Raw genomic sequence first — 22,840 nt, forward strand, 5'->3', positions numbered from 1 at the left:
CCCCCTGCCATGGACAGGGACACCTTCCACTATCCCAGGTTGTTCCAAGCCCCATCCAATCTGGCCTTGAACACTTCAGGGATGGGGCAACCACAGCTTCTTTGGGAAACCTGTCCCTGTGCCTCACCACCCTCACAGAGAAGAGATTTTTCCTAATATCCCATCTAAATCTGCCCTCTGCAGCTTAAAGCAATTCTTGCTTCCCCTGTCACTCCAGCCCTTTGTTTCAAACTCCCTCTCCAGCTCTCTTGGAGAGGTTTTAGGCATTGGAAAGGACTCTTAAGTTCTCCGCGGAGCTTTCTCTTCTCCAGGCTGAACAAGCCCAGCTCTCCCAGCCTGTTTCCACAGCAGAACTGCTGCAGCACCTCTCGTTCCATTTCTTTCTCTTCCCCTTTTTGCCCCTTCCCTCACACTCCCCTTACCCCTTGACCCGCCCACTCCCATAGGCCCCGCCCCGGCCCCGGCCCCGCCCACACAGCCCATAGACCACGCCCCTCCTCCGTCGGTTCCCTTCCCATTGGCTCCTCCTCGCGCCACGTGACGCGGCGGCGGCGCGCGCGGGGGCGGGGCCGGGTGCGCGGGCGCGCTCGGGGCGGCGGCGGCGGCTGCATGTGCGGGCGGGGGGCGGCGAACGGGGCTGGCCGGGCGGCGAGCGGGGCCGGGCGCGGGGCGAGCGCAGCCCAGAGGAGCCGAGCGGAGCCGGCGGGCAGGTCAGTGCACGGGCGCGGAGGCGGGCGGGCGACGCGAAACGGCGGCGGTGGCCGCACGTGGGTCCGCCCGCGCAACAATGCGGGCGGGAGGGGTCCGTGTGCCGCCGGCTGCGGGGCCCCCGCGGCGTGCGGAGGAGGCTGCGCGGTGCGATGTCTTCCCGGAGCGGGGTGATGGCTCCGCTGCAGCCATCCTGGGGCTCTGATGGGGGGGCAGCGGCGTGCGTGCCCCCCCCCCCCCCGGCCCTAGCGAGGCTCCAGCACCTTCAGATTGAACCCAAAATTAATTGAGAGGAGCTATAGCCCCCGTGTGCCAGGATCACGCGCGCTGCTTCCTCCCCGCCATAGCCCCGCTGGGAGCCCACGCGCGATGCCGCAGTCCCCCACCCCATGGTGCGGACACGGAGCATCCCGCACACGGCGCCCGTCCCGCCGCGCTCCGTGGGTGGGATGCAGCGTGGCACTGTCAGGGCTCCACGGGGCCTCTCCACCCCCGTCCGGGGCCGGACACAGCGATCGGTGTCACAAGGGGCCCAAGGGGGGAAGCGCCGTGCTCCACGCTGTCCGGTCTCGCCATCCCTGAGGATATTTCCCTCTTCGTCAAAAGGAATGGGGCTGCTCTGCATCGGTAGCTGCGGCAGGGATGGCCTCTCCTGGGTCGCGTTTGGAGCAGGCTGCCGAGGGAAGTGGTGGAATCACCATCCCTGGAAGTGTTCAGAAAACGTGGTTATGGCACTTGGTGACATGGTTCGGTGGTGAACATGGTGGTGGTGGTGCATTGATGATCTTGGTGGTCTTTCCCAACGTGGATGATTCAGTGATTCCGTATTTGAGCATGTCTCATTAGGCTAGCAAGCCATTTCTGGCATTGCCATGGCGTGGGGGCTTGGAAATGCCAGTAGTTCCCACTCCCTGGGCAGGCAGGTCACATAGCAGGAGGACACCCCATGCCATGCCTTTCTCTGCCATAGGTAGTGTGGATTTTTGCATGCGACTGGAGCTACTAATCTAAGCAATTAGCTGGAATCTGTCAAGTTTGTGCTGCTGCCAATTTCTCCAGTTGATTTGTTTACAGCTTCATCTTTCTGCTCAAAGGAACTGAGATGTAAACGGGGCAACCGAGTGTCTGGAGCTGCTGGGTTGGGTTTATATGCATCCTTCTGGCCAAAGGAGGATCAGCAAGAAAACTGCGCCTTAATGAAGTCCTGTATTTATTGACAGCAGTGGGAAAAGAGTAATGTGGATAAATGGGGCTAGTGGCTTGTTTGTGTACAAAATGTCATGAATCTCCCTACCAGGTTGTGAGCTGGATTTAAATTCCACTGTTACAAGGATCACTGATTTTTTTTATCACATTGTTGCTAGTGGCGTACATTAAAAATGCTGCAGGTGGATTTAAAGCTGTGGGCCTTGTGGGCTCACCAGTGTTCTGCACCAATATCTGTATACATCCAGGGACTTAACTGTGTGTTGTCACTTGGCTTCAGAGTTAACTGCCCAGATGCTGGCTGCCAGGGGCTGATGCAGCACAATGCCTGACAGCCACTTTCTGGGGGTCTCAGAGGCCACCAAATTTGCCAGCTGGGCAAGTGAAGAGACTTTTAACCTTTGGTAAGTGCTCCAACCTGAAATTTGTTCCTTTTGGGAATGTTAAAACTTTAACTTTGGTTAACTTTTGTCAAAGGTGTGTACCATGAGCCATCGCCCGTTGGCTCTGCTTAGGGAGCGGACTACTTGCAGAAGCAAAAAGCTTTTGTCAAAGCTATTTTATTTTTATGTGTGCCTTGATAGCTCAAAAATCGCTTGACTTCCAGTCAAGGCAATCCTGGGTGAGAAGCATCCGCTGGGATTGGCCTGTTAAGTGCATTTCTTTGATTTGACAGCAGAAGTGCCCAGAGAAGCATCAAAAACCCCAGCATTAAGGCATGTTTCCAGCTTCATCATCCCCTGCAATCCATGGAAATCAGTGTCTTGAAATCCAACAACATTTGATGTCAAAATAGCAAACAGTAAACATCGTCTCCTATCAATAACTTTAATTACTGTATGGGTTTTGTCTTAAATAGACACACATTGTCAGAGGGAATCACAGTTTAGCATCCAGACGTGCTCAGTGGGGTGGTAGCGTCTTTGGACAGGGTGTAACATGCTTTTATAGCATAATTTAAAATAAAAAAGGGGTTTAGCAGCGTAGCATGCTCTTGTCTAAGAAACCTCTCAGCTTTTGGGCTGAGACTGCGTGGTTTCTGGGCATCGTGTGCTGCGACGTGTTGGCGGGTGGTGTTCCCGAGCGGCTTTGGACGGGGAGAGCGGGTTTTACCACTCTGCAGCTGAACCCTGACGGGATTTTTCAACCACAGAACGAAGTGCAGAGGAGGCTTTTTGTGTGTCACAGATAGCCAAACCAAAAGCAAAAATAAACACCCGCAAAAGCTGGGTTTTTTTGGTCATTGACCGAAAAGGAAAGTGCCGGTCTAGGGGTGGGTGTGAAGTCCCGTGTTCGTTACGCTCCTAATCTGGAAAATACAGACTGTGGCACATGGCAGCAGCGTGCATGACTAATTTTACATCTTGTCCTTTTCCCTTTCTGATTTAACCCAAAATTAAGGAAGGAAAGCAGCACCCATTGGACTATTAAATGTTCATTTTTGCCAAGTTACGCCACTTTGCGAACACGAGACACGACCGGATTCCTGTGGCAAGGAGCCCTTAAAATTTCAACAGCTCTACCTATAAATATAGTCACCCTGAAAGGCAATCCGGCTTTAAAAGAAAAAAAAAACAACCATGCTCTTTTTTTAGTCCCACTGTATCTGCCTGACTTTAGTGCCATGCGATGCATCTCCAGCCGGGTGGTGAGGCACAGGCGGTGAGGAACATTAAGTCTCCTGATTCCTCTTGCTTAATTTTTGTGAAGAATGGGTGCAAGCAGAGGAAAAAAAAAAAAATTTTAGTTGTCCTGAAAATTTTTGGGGATGGGACAGTGGGGCTGGATCTCTGCAGCCACATCATGGCCTTTTGCAGAGGGACCTTTGGTGATTGCTTGGTCCTGGTGAGTTCCCAGGGGCCGCTGCACTGCAGGGCAGTGCAGGATGGAGCCTGAAGCGTCCCTTGGCTCTAAAGCAATGTCCCAGATGAAAATTATAGGGAAGGAAAGGAAAGAAAAAAGCTGGCTGCCACCTCACCCCAGAGGTGTCTGGGCTCACCCACTGCTCTCTGACGCAACCATAGCAGCTCAGGGAGCTCGGAGGCTGGTTCTGGACATGCCCAGGGTTGCCCAGGGACAGGCTGGCCTCGGGAGTGGGTACAGCATGTTCTGGGCACTCCTCCAGGCCAGTGGGACCCCCCACCAGCCCCAGATGATGTAGTGGGGTGATGGCCACTGGCACATCCTGGTGGAGAAGACAGCACTGCCTGCAGGGCTTGGATTTAGGTGTAGAAGCTCCAAGGGAGGGTGGTTTTGCAGCTTAGTGATGCTTTTCGGTGTGCCCTGCGCTTGCATGGCAGAAATCCACCTTTGTGGCCAGAGCAGCTGGGTCACCTTGCAGTGCCAAAACCTGCTGGGTATGGTTGGGATGGGGCACGGGCTGGGAAGTGTGTGGGAGTGGGATGGGAGAGCTCGGCGTGGGGAATTGCTGCGTGTGCACTTGGGCGAAGTGCTGAGCCTGGGCTGCGCGGGAGCTGCAGACAGAACCCACACGTGACCGTCTGAATTTCAGATGATTGCTGGACCACTTTGCCAACAGCCTCTCACAGCTCATCAGCTGCAATATCGCTTCTTCTTTTCCCCCTTTTTTTTTTATTGCCTTTCCCTTTCCCCACCCTGCCTGATTTCTGAGCCGAAGCAGGAGGGATGAATACGACACCGAGGGTGGCTGCAGCTGCGCAGGGTTTGTATCCAAATGGTTTCCTGGAAGGCAAGTTTTTTTGTTGTTTTTCGATCTTGAAAATATTTTTACAGTGAGTGTCTTGTATCAGGGCTGTTTGGATGTCAGGTTTAGTTTCCCATGACATGGAGTGATTAGAGGAGGGAGGGGAAGGAGGGGCTGGGTGCTGCTTTATGTGCAAATCTCTCTGCAGCAGTATCATTGCCTATTGATGGTAAATGTGTTCCCTCTCATCTCTGTGATAGTTCTTGGAGATTTCCTCTTTTACGTCACTGCAGTTAATAAGATGTTTAACTTGGGAGCTGGGGGCGATGTGCTGTGTTATCATGTTGCAAGGAGTGGGGGGTTGATGAGTTCCTGCACAGACTTGTGCTGGGAAGATCGTATCAATGCTGGGGAGAACAGCTGGGTTTGGAGTCAAACCATTGCCTTTCACCCGTAATGAACCTGACCTGGCTGCATCCCATTTTTTTTATCATGACGATTATTTTCCTTCTAATACTGAGAGAGGCAACTCAGTCCTCTCCATCTGCTGCATTGCTGGAGTCAAAGGTGCTCCTTGATTTTTGTAAGCAGATTGTGTCTGCCTGGCTGGACTTAAGCTCTTTTTTTCCCTCTTTTTTGGGGGACCACTGAAGCTTTTCACAAGAGTACCTGATGGCTTTTTGTGGTGATGTTGCAGGTGCACTATCTGCAGAGCTGGAGCCCTCTCCAGTAAAGTCCTTGACTGTGTGTTTTGTGTGTCACTAGTTGATTATAGAGTTAAGAAAGTGTTGCTGTTGTACATGCCTTGACCAGGAATAGCCTCCCTCCTGCCGCAGTTTGCAAGGCCAGCTCGTGGAGGGCAGGCGAGTTGGTCAATAAAGGCTCCAAGAGGCACCCTAGGGAGTTCTGAACCAAAATGGGAACACTTGTGTCCTTCAGCTCCTTCTTCCTTGCCAAGTTGTTTTCTTCCCCCAGCTCCTTCTCTGACTTGCCACTCAAACCCTCTTCATTCTGCTGTGTTTTTCCACAAATGTTTTTCAAGCGTGACAGCAGGGAGAATAAAGCCACGAGTGCTGCAGGGGACTGATGCCTATCAGGCCAACCCTTGCCTGTGGCTTTGGGGGCCCCTTCACTTCGTTGACTTGGTAGCTGCAGGTGGGTTCACATCCGGCAGCTGTTGGGCTTGGAGTTGCCTCTGTCTGCCACCAGACCCAACCCAGCCACCTGCACCTATTCCAAGGCTCCTAGCTCATCCCCAGGGCTTGAGTCAGGTGGAGTGGCCATGGTGTCCCTATGTAGGCATGGAGGAGGGAAGGGCTCCGTAACCCTCACAGGGAAATGGGGGCATGAAGAGTTTGCAGGAGGAACAACCACAGCTCTGGTGCTGGCATTTTCCAGCCTTCTATCAGGACCTGTCACTTGCAGTCCTGATGACATTTAGCTGCTGACTTGGTGTCACTGATTTTGCTCAATAACCCTTTTCTTTTTAAGACTAAAATGCTGCTTTAAAAACCAACATACCACCAACACGTTGGGATGTTGATTTGGTTTTTGGGAGGCTCACAGCCTCCAGTTCTGCTTTTGCTCTCAGGAGGAAGCAACATGGTTGGGTGCAATTTTCAGCCCTCATGGGAACAGGGTCTTAGAAGACAATCCTACCACATCCCAGCTCACACCCTCACTTCTGAATGTGGGAGTTAATTTTTCTTGCTCCTGCCATGCACAACAGCCCTTCTCTGTGCTTTTGCTTCAAGCTGAAACAAGGGGAATTTGGGGTGCAACTCCAGTCAGTGCTGGCTGGGCTCATGTCCCCAAGCGTCCCAGCTGGGCGGCTGCCCAGGGCCCCCTTCATGCAAATGGGGTCAGCAGCTGGGAAATAGCAGAGCAAAGTGCCTCCCTGGTAATTCCCAGCTGCCGTTAAAGCGGCTTTAAAATAAATTCCCTCAAAGAGCAATTCCAAGTATTTGAGGGTTTGAACTTTTCCGGAGAAGGGTTTGGGAGCTGCCAGCTACCGCACTGCACCCTGGCACGTCGGGGAAAGGCGCCAGGGCAATTGCCCTGATTATCCCAACATCTAAAAAATACTTTTTTGATGTCTGTATGATGTTTATGTATTAGCAGCATGTGCAGCATAACTGTTGGAAATGGGACACTGCTGGAAGCAAAGTTGTGCTAAATTGGGAAAATGGGTGGCTGGGCAATGTGCTGGGCTGGAGGCAGTGCCCAAGGCTCAGTGACCCTCACCGTGCCATCCTACCTGGCCACCAGTGCTTACACAGGGGTGCAGCGCAGCCGGGTGCCCCTCACTGCACATTCCACGGCCAGCTCTGCTTGGTAACATGGGCACAACAGAAAACAAACTTTGCAGCAAGCTTTGTTCTCCCAGAGCCCTAAAGCTTGCTTAGAAAAAAAAAGAAAAAAAAAAAAAAAAAAAAAACCAAAAACTTTGGAGCAATGTGGTCTTTCTTTTTCTCATGCTCATGAAAATTCTCATACCAAACCAGTAACCTCCACTGCCCCCGGTTCATTATTTTTTAAGGTGGCATTAGGGGGCATTTAAGGGAAGGCTTGTCCCAGCCTCTGCGTCCCCTCCTCTCCTACCTTCCGTCATGGCAAATTACAGCTTCATCCGTGCTTGTGTGACAGGCACTAAAAGGAGGAGGTTTGGTCAACAAGCTGGAAAGCTGGTTTCATCCCTGAAAGGCTCTGGATGTCCTCGTGCTGATGCTCCCCGGGGTGATGTATTGCTGCATCCTGGCTCGTGCAACTTTTTGGTCACAGTAATGTCCCCATGGGGCTGAGTACCCCGAGCTGAGGACAGCAAAGCTTTTCCCTGCACAGTGCTGAGCTCTTGCCCAAGTCCCCTCTCCAGGGCCCTGGCACCAGTGCAAGTGCAGCCAGGCTGAAGGCTGATGATTACACCCATGATCCAGATCACTCCTGCCCCTCTCAGTGCCCCAAAAAATAAGGATGCTGACAGCCAGACTCTATCCAGTTGGGGATATTGCACCTCTCTGAGCAGTTCAGCGGGTTTGGGGATGAACTGAGCTAATTTGGGGTAAAACCATCCTAAAATAAACATTGCAGCAGGGGGTTCTTCTCCACTCACCATTCATTGCCATGGCTTAAGCTGCTCCCAGCTCAAACTGATTTTGTTCATGGGCTGACCTTTACTCTGACTGCTTCTTACTCAACTTTCTATCATGTATGTAAATTTTAATTTTTTTTTTTTTTTCTGTGTGGACATGACAGAACTGTATCCTGAGGTGGCAGAAAACGCATCTTGCCTCTTAGGGACAAGTAGGGAAATTGGCACATGGCACAGGAAGGTTTGCTGTGGATGGGACACTGGGTACAGTCCCAACCTGAAGTCACATCCACTGGACCACACACTTAGCTCCCTTTTTTTTTTTTTTTTTTTTTCTTTCCCCTCACAAACTAATCCCTCCAACCCCTTAGGCTTCTTGTTGTTGTTGTTGTTGTTGTTGCTCCTCTCTGAATTCCTTCTAATTTGCAGGCTCACTGCCAGCATCCAATGTGCTATAAAAAGGGGACTTGTTCTTCAAGCTTCCCTCCGGTACAGAGCATTTGCACAAATAGCAACACGCTTGACAAGTAGGTCTGATTCCCCCTGCTATTACTGAAATTCTCGTAGGGTGCTCAGGGAGTAGAGCTGCTGTCTCAAGACAAGCCAAGCTGAATTTCACACAGGGCCCTGAGCCCAATTCCCAGTACGTATTTAAGCTCCTGTCAGCTGGAAAAACGGAGCTCTGCATTTTTATTTTCCTCCCCATGCAGCTTCCCTCTCTCCCTGAGAGCAAGCAGATGCAGTTGCGTCCCTCGGTGTCCTACCAGTGCAGGTGGGATGTGGGCTGTGGCTGCAGACCCATGTCCTGCTGAAGGCAGCCCCAGGGCCACCATCAGTCTTTGGCGGGTCTCACCCTCCTCCCTGCCATTACAGGCAGCCGTGACACAAACCCCCTGCCAGCTTCCTTCTTAGAACTAATGAGCTGTTTGACCCTGGCAAGTCCTCTGGGAAAGCTGTTGCCAGAGCCTTGCTGCTCGCACGGATACAAACTGCTCTCATTTCCAGCTGAAATTTATTTGTGGATGACTCGTACCCATTTGGCCTTGTTCTTGTACCAGCACTGGCTTTTAGCTTGGATGGCTCTTTTCCCTGCCCTGGTATTTATCCTCTGGCAGGCTCTAGCAAGTGCTGTGGGTCTGCCAACCTAAATAACCCAGAGCTTCTGGTGGAGCATGGCTGGAGGGGGTGTAAGGGCATCTAGGCTTCCTCATTTCTGCAGTGGAGACAGCCCCAGCGACTTGATTTGCAGCTCACCCATTGAAAAGGACAATCTACCATGCAGCCTCTTGACATCCTCACTGGGAATGGTCCCAGCCTGCGGGACAGCCTCAACCGTCCTTACCACTGACAAAGGCTCTCCAGTATGAAACCATTATCTAATTTCATTAGCACACTTCTCTTTTGCAATGCAAACACCATTTTGGCAGAAGATGAGATTTTTTTTTTTTTCCTGGTGCAGCTTTCAGTAGCACCTTTCCCTCTCCTTTCTGGTAGTTCCGGGGCTTGTGTTCTTGCCCATGCTAATCTCAGTCCTGGTGTTGTGGAGCAGACATTTCCCATGCACAGCTGTGCCAGGCATTTTGCTCGAAGGCTGAAGTGGATTTAGAATGTGAAAGTGCATCAGGTCAAAACACACACATGGCCCCTTACCACTGGTCCCCTTTTGGAGGTGTTGGACCATCCAGGATGGTATGGGAAGAGCTCCAAGGTGTTTGCTTTCCCCCCAGGGTGATAATTTTTCACCGTACTTTTCACTGCTGCATCTTTGCCGTGGGTTTTCTTTGCCTTTTATGTGCTTTCTTTGGGAGCTCTGTCCTTATTCCTGGTGATGCTGAGATGTTGGCTTATCCATCCCAATTAAGACCCCTGCCTTCTCCTTGACAGGCAGAACTTGACTGGTACCTTTGATGGAAGGAAGGATGCTCCAGGTTCCATCACTCACCAGCTCCTTATTTCCTCTGAAGTTTTCCGTTAGTTAAGAATCTTTTTTTTCTTTTTTCATTCTGCCTAATCCAAACTGCACCAGCATGTGTCCATTTGAGGCAGGGTTTTATATTTTATATTCTCTTGCAGTGTCCTTCCATCATTCTGTTCCCTCGTTAAACCACGCATAAATTGGCATCATCAAGGAGGAGCTGGCCGTTGCAGTTATTAGCAGGATTATTCTCATCTCCCAGTTCCCAGTGAAGCTGCTGGGCTGGTGTAACACAATTCCCACTAATGCTCATCTGCACTGTCAGGGAGAGTGATGCTGATGGGGCACTGAGCATCAGCAGCAGATACCAGGAGGAAACCAGCAGACCCTTTCGCATCTTTCCACATTAAGTGATTTTTGACCCCCAGCTCCTCTCCTCCAGGCCATGGTTGTTTAGCACATCACGTTGGACATTAACTTCCCCTCCTGAATCTTTTCTGAGCAGCCCATGGGCTCCTTCACAGCTGCAGCTGCAGCATGGGAGTGCATCACATCCTGCTCTCATCGCTGCGTTTGCTTTATGCATCTCGTTTTCCCGCTGTCTAAATCAGCATCCACAGCCTCCAGCACTCTGAGTGGGTACAGCTGGGCATTTTCTGCCTGTAGTTGATCTTCCTTGTTCCTCTCTCCCTCTTTATTTGATTTCTCACTGTATTTAAAGGAGAGGTCAGTGTGTGTTTTGCAACCTTCTCCTCCTGTTATTAATTACTTAGAAACGAAGGGGAAGGAACCACCAGCAATAAAGAGCCTAAGGTTTGAGGACTGGCTGTTTATTTGTCAAAGCTAGAAAGGCAGTGACTGAAGAGGACAAGAGAAAGTCTTCAGTGCAGATGTACCTCAATTTAAGTTTACGCTTGTGTAGGTCAGATGTTGTGGGGGGGTGGATTTTCTCTTGCTGCAGTTTTAGATGGAGCTGTTATCACTGCCATTACTGCAAACAGCATCTTAGTTTTGCCTTCTCCACCTTGTTTTTGTACACCCAGCCTGATTTTCCTGCACCATGCCCCTCTGGTGCTGGGGGAGCAGTGATGCCCATTGCAGATGCATCATGGCACCCCACGCAGTGGGATTGGATTGCATATGGCTAATAGCAAGTGGGTGGCAATAAACCAGTCCTAAGGGTGCAAATGCTGCCCAGGAGGCTGGAACTGGCCATCAGCTGCCGGGAAAAGGGGACGAGGAGCAGCAGGGTGGCTCAGATTCCAAAGCCAAAAATGCTCAGAAGTCCAGAAGGGACAAAAATAGGTGTCTGGGTCATTCAAGAGGGTTTGAGCACCGCTTAAGATCTTTTCCCTCGGAAGCAGCAGTTACCAGATGAAAGGGAATGTCTTCAAGCAGGCGTTTTGGAGCATCTGGTTTGTATTTGGCACGTTCACCGGGGGAAGCCGGGAAGGCTGGAAGGCTGCTGGGTGGGTTGGTGGCTGGGTAAGGCAGAGGGTGTCCTTCAGGGGATGAGTCTGGTTGCTTACGAAATGCATTTTGACACCAGGAACTTTCCCACATCTCTCCTCCTTTTTGGACTGTGTTGTCAATAACTTTCCAAAGCGTTAATGCTGGGCATGAGCTGGATTTCTGCTCCTGGGAGGTTAAGGAATGTCTCTACATGAAGTGGTGAATAGAGGGATGCACACGTGGTTTTCTTTTTAGGTTTTGCCCTTCCTCACTACAGAGGAGGCATTGGCATGTAATTACTGCCGGCTTTAATTCAGCCAGACCAACTGCCTTTCTGGCAAACCCAAATACAATAGGAGCCAAAGGTTACTGCATGCCCTAAATAAAACCATTACAGCCCTGGGGCCTCACCCAAGCCCAGACCGCAAAGCATCCAGGACCGGCTCCGTTCAGTTTTTCTGAGTCTGGAAGGTTTGGTTTCATGGCAATGACCCATAGCTTTTTCTTTTTACTTTTTTTTCCTTACTTTCCCCCTGCAAAGCCACCTGCACACTTGCAACCACTTGTGGCACCTGCCAGGAGCAACACATCTGGCCAGCGTCAGTGAGCCTGCCAGGGATGCACTCGGTTTAGTCTTTTCTTGCTAAAATCATTAGTGGCTATAATTGGAAGCAGAGATGGATGAAGGCATGTCGCACAGACGCACCACGGCATGCACGGCTCAGCCCAGCACGTGGCTGTGACCAGTGTCCTCTCAAACTGCTGCCAGATACAGCCCAATGTTCTTCCTATCCATGGGACGTACTGAGATTTCAGGCACCACCTAAGGACCTATGTGGCCTGGAGTGGCCACCCAGGAGCCAGTACATCCCACTGTGCTCTTCTCCCAGTTTCTGCTCCAAACTGGGATTTACTCTGAAAGCTGGAGGACTTTACTCTGCCCGTGAGCAAATACAGCCCAAAGTGATGCAAATGCGTGACCTGGCCCAGATCTCAAGAGGTAAATACTGCATCATGAGCAAGCCCCATATCCTTTGCCTCAATGTGAGAGACTCTTGAGTCCATCCTGATGCAAGGACAAGCCAGGTCAGGGAAGAGTTTTATGGTGGGAAAGGCTTTCTCCTCACCTTCCAGTTTAATTATCAGTGTCTCCTGTTTGTAGCATGATGGACACTGGTCCCGCCTCCGTGCAAGGCTGCTCTGGCTCCTGGTATCCCCACAGAGCTGCTGGCAGGGAGAAATTACATTTCACAACCCGTCTTTCCAGGCTCCCACCAGATTACTGGAGGGAGAAGAATGTGCTGAAGAAAATATCCCAATTGCTGTTAAAAGGCATAGCTTTCCCTGTCCCTTTCTGGGATGGCTGTTCCTTTATTGAATCAGACACTTCTCCAGCTGGCAGCACCCACTAGAGCCAGCACTGTGTCACCTCCCCATATCACCCTGGGGTGGCTTTGCCCTCCTGGCCTCCTCTTCATGTGCAAATAATTGAAATTGTGATAAGCAGGCTCTTTTATGAAGAAATTCTGCTTTTCTCTGCAGTGCTCCAGTGACAGAGCTCAGTCACCTTATATCTGGGCAATAAATCTCCAGGCTCTCCAGGGCACACCCACCACACAAGGCAGTAATGGGCCTGCCAGATGCTGTTCTGTCTGGGTGAAGAGCTTGCCAGCTAGTGCAGCCTGTGTTAATCATTTGCCAGGAGAGCCCAGGCGGTGAGGGAGTCTCAGGTTGTATCCCTTTTGGCCAATCCTTTTGAATCACACTGAAGGTTTCTGGGCTACCTGGAGCTGAAGCAAGCTGTGAGCTGCAGCAGCCTGTGATCCTGGGCTGAGAGATGCATCCCACACATCCCAGGAGGAAGGTGAGAAATCTTTCTCCTTGGTCCTTCTTCTAAGAGGCCTAAAATCCTCACCAGGCCAAGGCTAAGGTTGTCCTTTTCCTTGATACTACTCATCTGCTTTTGCTTCAAAATCCTGTGAGTGTCAGATGATGGGATGTGGTCCTGGGCAGTGAAAAGCACTGGAGAAGCTTGAACTGGTTTGGTGTTGTCATCTCCTGGGTGATGGCACGTGGACTAGGCTGAAAGCAGGAATGGCTTTCTCTGACGTTTCTTCTCTGTTGAGTCTTCTTTCAGTATTCCACAATCCCAGTCCACACGTTTTGCCTCCAGTAAGTAGAACACCCCCAGGTTCTCCACAGAAGGTCTTGTTGCATCTGGGGGCGGTGGTCTGGCTGTTGGACTCATTATGATTTCTCTCCCAGGCTAATTACAAGCCTCTTGGACTCTCTCAGGTGGCTTTGGCAAATTCTCTGCTTTCCTAGTGCTGGTGCTGGTGAGTCCTGGCCGCAGCCATCACATCTTTCCCCAACTATTAGAAAGCAGTTACACTCCTTGTGTGTCTTTTCATTGCCGGAAGCTGGTAAGTGGATGGATCCTACACAAATAAACTTCTCAAGGGCAGAGAATCAAAATATCCCTGGGCTTGTTTGGTGGGAAAAGGTTAACCAGCGTGAAGTCTATGAATTGCTCCTGACCCGACTTTGTTGACAAAATACAGTGTTACTAATTGGGCTTGCAGGCAAACTGCCTGGGGATGTTTAGAAAGAACTTGTCTATCGCAAGGGCCGAGATCTCCCTGGGAGAAGATCTGTCTGGGCTCTTTGGAGGTGCGCCTAGGCCTTGGCCATCGCTCTGGTTTGGGGTTTTGTTGCTGAGGATAAGATAACGTCTGTCTCCCACACTGGCCATGGGGCCACACAGATTCACCAACAGCAGAGAAGGACAGGAGGAGCCTGCCAAGAAGCCTGGGACCAGGTGACTGAAATGGTCTCCTGATCTACTGGAAGGTCTCCTTGCTCATTGCAGGACTACATATTGTTGGGTTAGACAACGTTTGAAGTTCCTTTCCAACCCAAACCATTCTGTGATTTTTGTGATGACTCTAATTAGGCTCCTGGGTCCCTAAATTCAGATTTCTGCTCTCAAGCTGAATCCTACATGAGGCATCATTACCTGGACAGGAGCAGAAGCTTCATGATGAAGGTGAAGTTCCGGCGCGTGACCTGTGCTGTTCCCAGTGTGGTCCTGAATCCCATCAGCTGTTCACTGGTGTGTTGACACTCACTGTCACCCTGCCCTCAGCCCGGTGATTTATTTTTGACTGTGGCAGTGGTCAGCGCATGTCCCTGGGTGCCATCGCAGCCTTTCAGCCGCCATCATGGCAGCTCCAGAGCTCGCTGCTCCTCTCGTTGCTGGCGAGTTCCTTCACAGCATCTCACAGCCCTGCATGACGAACAGCTTGCTTCCCTCAGCCTGGGACCGAGCAGAACACCCGTGCTGGCACCGGCCCAAGACAGAAGCTTTGGGAATCCTCCTCGACAGCATGACAACAAATGCTCCTCTCTAGCTGGGCCAGTGCTGAGAGGCTTCCAGCAGCAAAGCCTGTCCCGGTGCAGGAAGAGTTCGCCTTGGGCTGCAAGGTTTCCCGCACCTGCGTGACTGAACATGCTGGAAAGCACCTTCCACGTGTGCCAGAGTGGTGGAAATCCAGCTGCCAGAAGATAAACACGCCAGTGCCTGCCATGCTTTGAGGAGGGGAGTGGCGCCTAGTGGAGGTGGGCAAAGGGGCTGTGCCCTTTCCTCAGTTTCCCTGAAAAGCTGACAGTTGCCTCCTAGGTGAGGTCAGCCACATCCAGGTGGAGCCTCATACAGATTAACTGTGCTCCTCAAAGGTGGCCACATGCCTGTAGCCCACAGGTGAAGCCGCCTCTCTGGGATGCTCAGCCTTGTCTAATTCAAGTTGGGCCATGCAAACATGACCTGAAGGAGCCAACGGGAGCAAGATCCATTTGTCTGTTCCTCTTGTGCAGCCTCTGGATGTGGTCTTGCCCAGGCTGAAGTGGCCCCAGGGATGAAACGGTCCATCCAGGCTGGAGTTCAGAGCAGCTTGACCGTTCCCTGAGAGCAGCCATGGCAAGCAGCCCACGTTTCACAAGTGGGGTTTTCCCATCAGGCTCTCCAGCTGCTATAAATAACAGGAAATGTTTTGTCGTTTTCTGCTCCAGAGAAGGTCAGGAGCTGGATTCTGTGGTCTTTGGAGCTTTAATAAGGTTGGAGATTTATGCAGTGTACCCAGAACTCCCCTGAGACAGCTTGCCTGAGGCTGTTTGGCTCCTTGGATGGAGAGGTTCTGAATGCCAGCCTTTGACAAAGTTATCTTAGCCACCCTTTATGAGCTGTCAGGTCCTACTAAATCCTTAATGTGCTCTTCATCTCCAGGCCAGATGCTAACTCTTGGATTGCTGCTGAACCAGCTCACAAGAGGTTTGAACCATCCTCTGTCAGTGGTAGGAAAAAGCTTCCACCATGGATCCCAGGATGGATGGACCTAGGACACCAGCCACTGGTCTTGTGAGCTTGCTGGGAGCTCATCTGTGTAGAATCATAGAATTGCCCTTGTGAGACCCCACCTGGAGAACTGTCCCCAGGTCTGGGGTCCTCAGCACAAGAAAGACATCGACCTGTCAGAGTGGGTCCAGAGGAGACCACCAAAATCAGAGGGCTGGAATATCTCCTCATGTTTGTGTTTGCAGCAGGATGGAAACGCAGCAAATCGAGTGGGAAGATCCATCCTCGGGGTTGTTCAGACATCTAGATGGCTTTTCTGGGTCCTGTGGGGCTCCAAGCTCAGGTCTGTGCTGCCTGTCACCCCAGCAGCCACGCCAGGAGGAGGCAGAGCCCTGTCTGCCGCCTCTCCCATTTCCCCAGCAGATGCAGGAATGCTTTGATGTCCACTTCCCCAGCCCCAGTGCCCAGCAGCAGGATTAACCACCAGTCAGATGTCTCCATCGACTCCAAATAAATCTTCTAAACTCAGACAAGCACCACTCAGAGGGGTCCCAGCATTCTCCTCTTGCAGAATGAGGCTTAAAATTATTTCTTCCCCTTGCACCTGCCTCTCTGAAGCCAAGATTATGTTTTATTTTTAAAGCCTAGGTTTCTTGGTGGCTGGCTCCTCTCCTGGGGTGTACAGGCCAGGAACAAATAGAAAAATTGCCCATCTCGGTGCTACAAAGAGGGTGGACAGTGTGGAACATACTCACATGGGTTGGAAGAAACTCTTCCCCCACTCCCCCCAAATCTCTTCTTCCTGTAGCCAAGACAGAAATGCAGCTCTAGGGATGATCCTTCAGAAATATACTGAATTTTGCTCCTTTTTGCATGTTTATGAGAGTATTTTATTTGTCTCTAAGGGGTTTTTGGGTCAAAGTTAGCGTGCCCTGTGCCGATCTCTGAAGCCTGGCTCAGTCCCACTTAAATGGTTTCAGTGAGGCTGAATTATTTTTTATTAAAGCCCATGTGTTTACATTTCATAAGCTTATTTTAAAACACATGTGTATACAAGTGCAGGCTTATTTATATGGCAGATTGGCCTGCTGTGTCCTTACCTGACTTAAGTGTCAAGGAAGCAGCTTTTTTTAACTTTTTACAAGCACAGTTTAAAATAAAATACTGGTTTGCTGTGAGCCAGTGAATCTGCCCAAGAGAGGAGGTCAGGACAAGGTCTTGTTTTCCAACTGTAAAATGTTATTTTGCTTATTTACAGAGCTTCCTCTCACTAGCCATAATTTTAGGTTAATATGTTAATGACAGCTATAGGTAAAAAAAAAAAAAAAAAAAAAAAAGTCATTTATGTTCCCCAGAGTCTTGGCAAGCCAAAATCCCAAAGTAGCCGGGCTTCCCAGTGAAGCAGCTTTTGTGAACTTTCCATCAGTAAAGCAGGATTTACTAAGTGACCCATTCTACCCAGGTTTTTGGCAAGATTTCTGATTTCAAGTACCCCAGGGAAATACTTGAGAAAAGCCTTTGTGGAGGGATCTTGGCATTTTCTACTTGTCCTGGAGGAAAGATTTTATTCTTGATTTTAATCCTATGAACTGGTAATGCACCAGTCTGGCTGCAGGAAGGTGAGGAGCAGTTATGGTGGTGCAATTCAGTGTTGGAGTGTGAGGAGATGTGTGTGGACCTTAAAGCAGGATGGGAAGAGTGAGGAGAGCCCCAGGGAACCACAAATTTACACGAAGGCAAGGAGAAGCTTTGACTGTAGGACATAAAATTCATCTTTCAAAAGGGATGAGAAGCCCACGTGTGTTTTTATGTCTGTGCTTGGAGAACTTTTCCTGCTTCTGTCAAGCTTCCATGTGGGGCTGGTGGATATGGACATGAAGACCTTGGAGGTAGTGAGACAAGTGTTGATATTTATGCCCAGGAGAGAGCTGGAGCAAACACAGAGTGGGGGATGGTTTTCCATCCAGAGAAGCTGTAAACCAAAGCCCTGACCACTGGTGGTTATTTAAAGACTCCTTGCTTCCTGCCATGGGAAGATGCTTGGCCCACGTTCAGCCTGGGCGACTGCTCTCTGCAAAGCCAAATAAATAGCAGCCACTTGAACTTTCCACCCTGTGGCTCAGCCAGATGCCTCATCCTGGGCCATGACTGGGCACTGTGCCTCGGATGGGCTTTGTGGATGAGCCTCTTTAGAGGTTCCAGAGTGATCACCACGTTTGGGAATTGAGGATGCATTTCCTGTCTCTGAAAGGCCCTAGTAAAAGACTTTGGTGCTGTTTGGAGCTGAGAGGGGGCATTTGGGAAGGGAGATCGTGTTTTCTTACAGGTCCATGTCCTTCAGTAACTTTGGGCAGGGCAAAGGGAGGAAATTATATCCTTTAACTCTAGGAGTGTGCTTTAGATGCTGAATCTCAGAGGAGCACAGTTCAAGTAGCCAGGAACAGGAATCTCATCCATCAATCAAGGCATGGTGGTAATGTGTGACTGCAGTGACCATCTGATCTGCTGGATGTCCATGAAGGTGCCAAGGCATCAGTGGTGAGCTGCCCATAGTGATGCTCCACCCCTTGGGGAGGTTGGAGGTGGTCCCTTCCAACCTCAGCCCTCCTGTGACAGTCAGTGTGAGATGGCACACAGTCCTCTGTAGGTATTTTGTTGCTTTTATTGAGTTGTAGTCAACATGGTGCACATTCTTCCCCACTTCTGACACTTCCCCCGTGAGCTGAGATGTTTCATCAACTCACATGAACCCTGAAGTGGATGCTCCTCACATCCAGCTCCTCAGCCTGGGAACTTTTGCAAGACTTGGCAGCAGGACTGTTGCAGGAGTATTCCACACAGGACCCAAAAATATTGCTGTTGGTGCAGCATTGGCCGGCCTGGGTGGGTCAGCTCCCTCAGAAATTGCGGGACTGTTGACAAACAAGCTTGAGCGCATTCAAAAGTTTCATCTGGTTTTCTTGGACTGCAGAGTTTCCAAGGGAGCCAAAAAGCTGGCTTCTCCTCTTGTTGACTCTGCAGACCAGAAATACAGCCAAGTTCAGTGAAATAAGGAAGCTCACAATTCTTGCACTGGTGTATCAGAGAGGGGAAAAGCTCAAATGGCTTTCTAGAGATAAAAATAAGTCCAAGGTGGTGCACTGTGCCTTTGCTCAGCATCAGGGATGATTGCTTGGACAGCCCCAGGACCAAAATCTTCACTTGACATCCCTATGAATTTCTGGCAAAGAAGCAAATCCAGGGGCATTTCCTTTGATCAAGTTTGAAAAGTATGTCCACACAGGCTTTGAGGAGTGCAGAGAAGCTGTGCCAGCACTGAGCTGGGATGGGAGCACAGGAGACTTAAGGCAGGAGGAGAGCATCACTTTAAACTGCAAACAAACCCTGAAATGACAAAAAACTTGAAGCAAGCCCACATTTTGGGTCAGGCTGGCCGTGAATCAGCTCTAGAAAACGAAAAACGAAACTTTCTGACTTCAGTTCGAGTTATGAACTTACAAACTCTCATTTATCTGGTTTAATGGATGTGAGCCAGAGACATTTTTTGAGGTTAGTGGATGGGACAGCTTCCTGAAAATGAACTCATTGAAAAAGGCATGATTTGGAAACAAAGTTTGTCTCAAATTCTCATATTGTACAAGGCTTGTATTGTAATGTGACATGGAGATATCTTCTATATATCCCAGAGCTGCTCTTGAGTGTCCTCCATCCATTTAGTGCTCTCTGCTGAAATGTAAAGACATGATAAATCACTTGCAAAAATGAAAGCTGAAAAAACCTAACCAGATTTTAAACTCATCTGAATGATGACAAATGTGCAAAAAGATTTTGCACAGGAAGGCCATGCAACCTTATTCCATTCCCACAAGCACAGAGTGACAGTGAACTGTGGACAAGTGGGGCAGCCCATGGTCCAGCTTTGTGATTTCATGGCCCAGAGATGGGGGGCAGAATAGGAGTGTCTCACATATTGGTGGGTTTTGTCAGCAAATCTTAGTAGCATTTTTCCAGGACAAGGCTATTTTCCCCCCCTCTGATTCCCTTTAAAACACTGATTTATTTTTGCTGTTGCTTTAAAAATGGCTGTGTATTCCCCACAACTGTCTTCAGGCATTACAAAAATCAGAATATCTGCCTGAAGCTAGGCATAAAAATGCAGCAGAGGCGTCATGCAGGCAGCTGGGCTAAAATTGGTGTCCTCTAAAGTTAGGGAAGATTTCATGGAGCTGTTATTTGTTTTATTGAAGTGGACAAATCAAGGACCAGAGTTTTACCAATGCCCTGGCATCGGAAGGATGTACTACTGGTCCTGGATGCTGTGAATCTTCCTCATCTTTGATGCTGTGGCTGTAAACTGGAAGGGTGGCTGAGTTGTGCTCCTGGTGAGCAGCTGGTGATGTTGTCACGAGCTTTGGAGGCATCAATGCCGCAGTGATGCTCCTGCCTGCGGTTGTGCTGGAGAAGTGAGTGAGCTCGGAGTTATTCATTAGTATTAACTAAAATCTTCTATTCCTACACTGTGCCAGTCTCCTGGGAGCAGATTTGGGGCAGGTGTTCCTCTGTGCCTCAGTTAGGTGATGGCTCCATGGATGCACCCATCCAGATGCAGATCCCCATAGTCGTGCTGGCTTGCAAGGCTCAGATGGAGAGACTGGGTCCAGCTACATGGGAGAAGTTGGTTGGCATTTCCAAACCTCGCAGGGAAGTCTCTTGGTGAGGTCCCCACAATCTTTGAGGTGCCACTATCTGGTGGAGCTTGAGGGAAGTCCCTGTGCTGCGTTTCTAGTAAATGCCGGGACGTGCTAATGACAGCGGAGAGGATGTGCTCCATCTGCGTGAGGAATGACACTTACGGGAGATTTGGAAACAGGATGGGGCTGTTTTATCGACCAGCTGATAAAAGAAAATGCCAGAGGAATTCCCATGTGGGAACACACGGCAGAATTTCACCCCATGCCTCGGCATTGAATTACACTGCTCATTTAGCAACCCTTGGCTGCCTGTCCCAGTGCTGCCCACAGTGCCCTGCCAGTACAGCTGCCTGTTTGTAGAGCAATGAGCTGGGAACAGATCAAGCTGAAAATAAACTTTTTTTTTTATTTTTTAACTTCCCCCAAGGCAAGATCAGCTCCATGGTACCTTTGCCAAGATGGCTGTCAATGTGACAATGGCCTTGTGCTGGTAGAACTGAGCCAAACCAGTACCTGCTGACTTTGCACTGGAGCAGATGAGCCCCATGTCCTGTGGCTGGAGGGGACATCTTCTGTGTCCCTTGTCTCTGCTCCCTCTGTCCCACTGTGATCCAGCCCACGCCAGGCTGGTTTTGCTGTTGGCTGTCATGTGCAATGCCAAATTTAAATTATTTGTGAAGTAGCAAAAGATCCTTTGTGCTGGCTGCTGGAGTACTCTGTACATATCTGTGCCTATAGGGTATTTCTTCTAGGATAGTTGAAATAGTGTGGATTTCAGCATGGAGCCAGGTATATTAATAGGAATGCCCTCATTTTGCTTTTTCTCTGTACCAAAGGAGCTTACAATGAGGGAACTAACTGAGCCATAAGTCAGCACTAGACATTCTACAAAGTCTCCGTAGATATTCCTCAATGTTTTGTTTTCTGTTTGTTGCAGCCTGGCTCTTTAGTTAGCAGCCTGAAAGAGATGGAGAAAAACCCTCCCAGGATACCCCCATGGCCAGCAGAATAGGGAATGTCTGTCTCCCTCCTCCCCAGGATGAAACCCTCTTAGGTGCCCCTCGGAGCAGAGGGACAAGGATCATTCTGGATGGATCTCAAAGCCAGTATTTAATCCAGACAGCTTTTTACTGGTGTTGCTTTTTAATTCACCTCCTTTCCCCTTTTCCCTGCTGAGAGGCAGAACATGTGCATGTGCATCCCTAGAAACATTTACTATCATCAGTCGGCTTCATCATAAATGATGAATTTGGGCTTGCAGCTTCCTTTGCTCATTTGCTTTCAGCTTGATTAGAGCCTGCTCCAGCGCAGCAAGGGTGGCTGGGAAATGCCACCCACACTGGGGTGTCAAAATGCCTCAGAAACCATCCGGGAGCCAAGCGGAGCCGGGAAACCAAGTGGAGTCAGAGCAGCTTGCGTGTCTCCAGGCCATTAAAGATCACCCCTGGGGCTGGGGAGGATGTGCAGAGCACGGATGAAACGCCGCATCCTGCCTGTCCCATTCCTGCTGGATCCGGCCGTAGGAGCTGAGGAAGTTTTCCTGCTTAGCAGGGTGGGGAGGCTTCACATCTCAGCCTTTATTTAATTTTCAGGTGATAAAAGCGTCGCTTCCTTGCCTGGCGCGTCAGAGGAGCCAGCGCCTTCAAACGCTCCCATTTCTTCAGGGAATTTGCATTTCCCTAAAGGTAGCACCGGATTTATGCAAAAATCTAGATGAAAGAAAGTCAAAGGCAAAGCATGCTCATGAGTAAGCTTTCCTGGGCACTTCCTGAACAGTCAGACGCTCTCCTTCCAACCCTTTGGCATTTGGGGGAGAAGAGATGCTCACTGCAAGTTCCCCCAGCCCCAGAAATGCTTGGTGATGACCAGTTCATCTCCATGTTGTCCCAAGAGTGGTATCAGTCTGGAAAGGTACTTTGAGGTTGTGAGATCCCGCTGTTGAATTTGTTTTTTCCTGGGTACACCATTCCTTGAGATGTGACATCCCCTCTTCTTGTGGTGTTCAGGTGATGTTGCCACTCTAGACAGGATGGATTTCTTCCTCATCCTGCCATTCCCCTAAGGATATGGTCCTTCTGCAAAATCACCTGGGCACGGTCCATCAAAGCCAGCTGGATGTGCTGCATGACCTTCTCCTTGCTTTTCCTGACAGGATGGGAAGAGCACCAAGTATCATCATCTCACAGTGGCTCTGACATGAGCTTTTTGCTCATGCAAATCATTGCAATCTCCTTTCCTGAGATACCAGGGCATTTGCTGGCTTTTACAAAGCCACTGCTGGAAATCTTTCCAGTGAATGACAGGAACAGGATTGGATGACTGTTCATCTTCTGTATCGAAAGACGGTTCATTTAAGTTCAAGATGTGCCAGGATCTATATAGTTTGCCATCTTTTTTTAGCTGGTTTCGCCTCCAACAGTGGCTGGGAGCAGCCTTGGCATGCCAGAGCATCTCTGTGACAAGTGAGGATGTGATTTAAAATGTGCTCATTGGGGCTGCAGCAGCTGCTCTCTGCTTCTGGTGTGCAGCCCAGAAAGGGACAGGCTTGATGGTAATTGGGGAGCCCATTTTTGCAGTCCAAGACCACGTTCCAAGCTGCAGCATTGCAGGGCCAAAAATCCCAAAGTATTTTTCATCCCATTTTCCTAATTCTTAGAGTGTCCTGTTCCAGCAAGGTTTCTTTTAATACCTTGGTTAAACTGGAATCCAATTTGAACCTCACTTGATGAAGAGGCAAGTGGGGAGCTGGGTGGGAGCTGATGTG

General features: G+C 50.0%; 1 protein-coding gene across 2 annotated transcripts in view; it reads left to right on the plus strand.

Moving 5' to 3' along the window:
• Window positions 1-633: 633 nt before the first annotated feature.
• PTP4A3 (protein tyrosine phosphatase 4A3) overlaps window positions 634-22,840 on the plus strand; it is a 41,907-nt gene continuing 19,700 nt past the window's right edge. Inside the window, exon 1 of one of the 2 annotated variants that reach the window (XM_040071585.2) lies at window positions 634-710. The gene's annotated coding sequence lies outside the window, so the exon portion shown is untranslated. Of the gene's footprint in view, window positions 711-4,577; window positions 4,598-22,840 lie in introns of those variants that run through there. The other variant, XM_058422342.1, reaches the window with a different exon arrangement.

This window comes from Hirundo rustica, chromosome 1 (assembly GCF_015227805.2).
Source record: "Hirundo rustica isolate bHirRus1 chromosome 1, bHirRus1.pri.v3, whole genome shotgun sequence".
NCBI classification, from domain to species: Eukaryota; Metazoa; Chordata; class Aves; order Passeriformes; family Hirundinidae; genus Hirundo; species Hirundo rustica.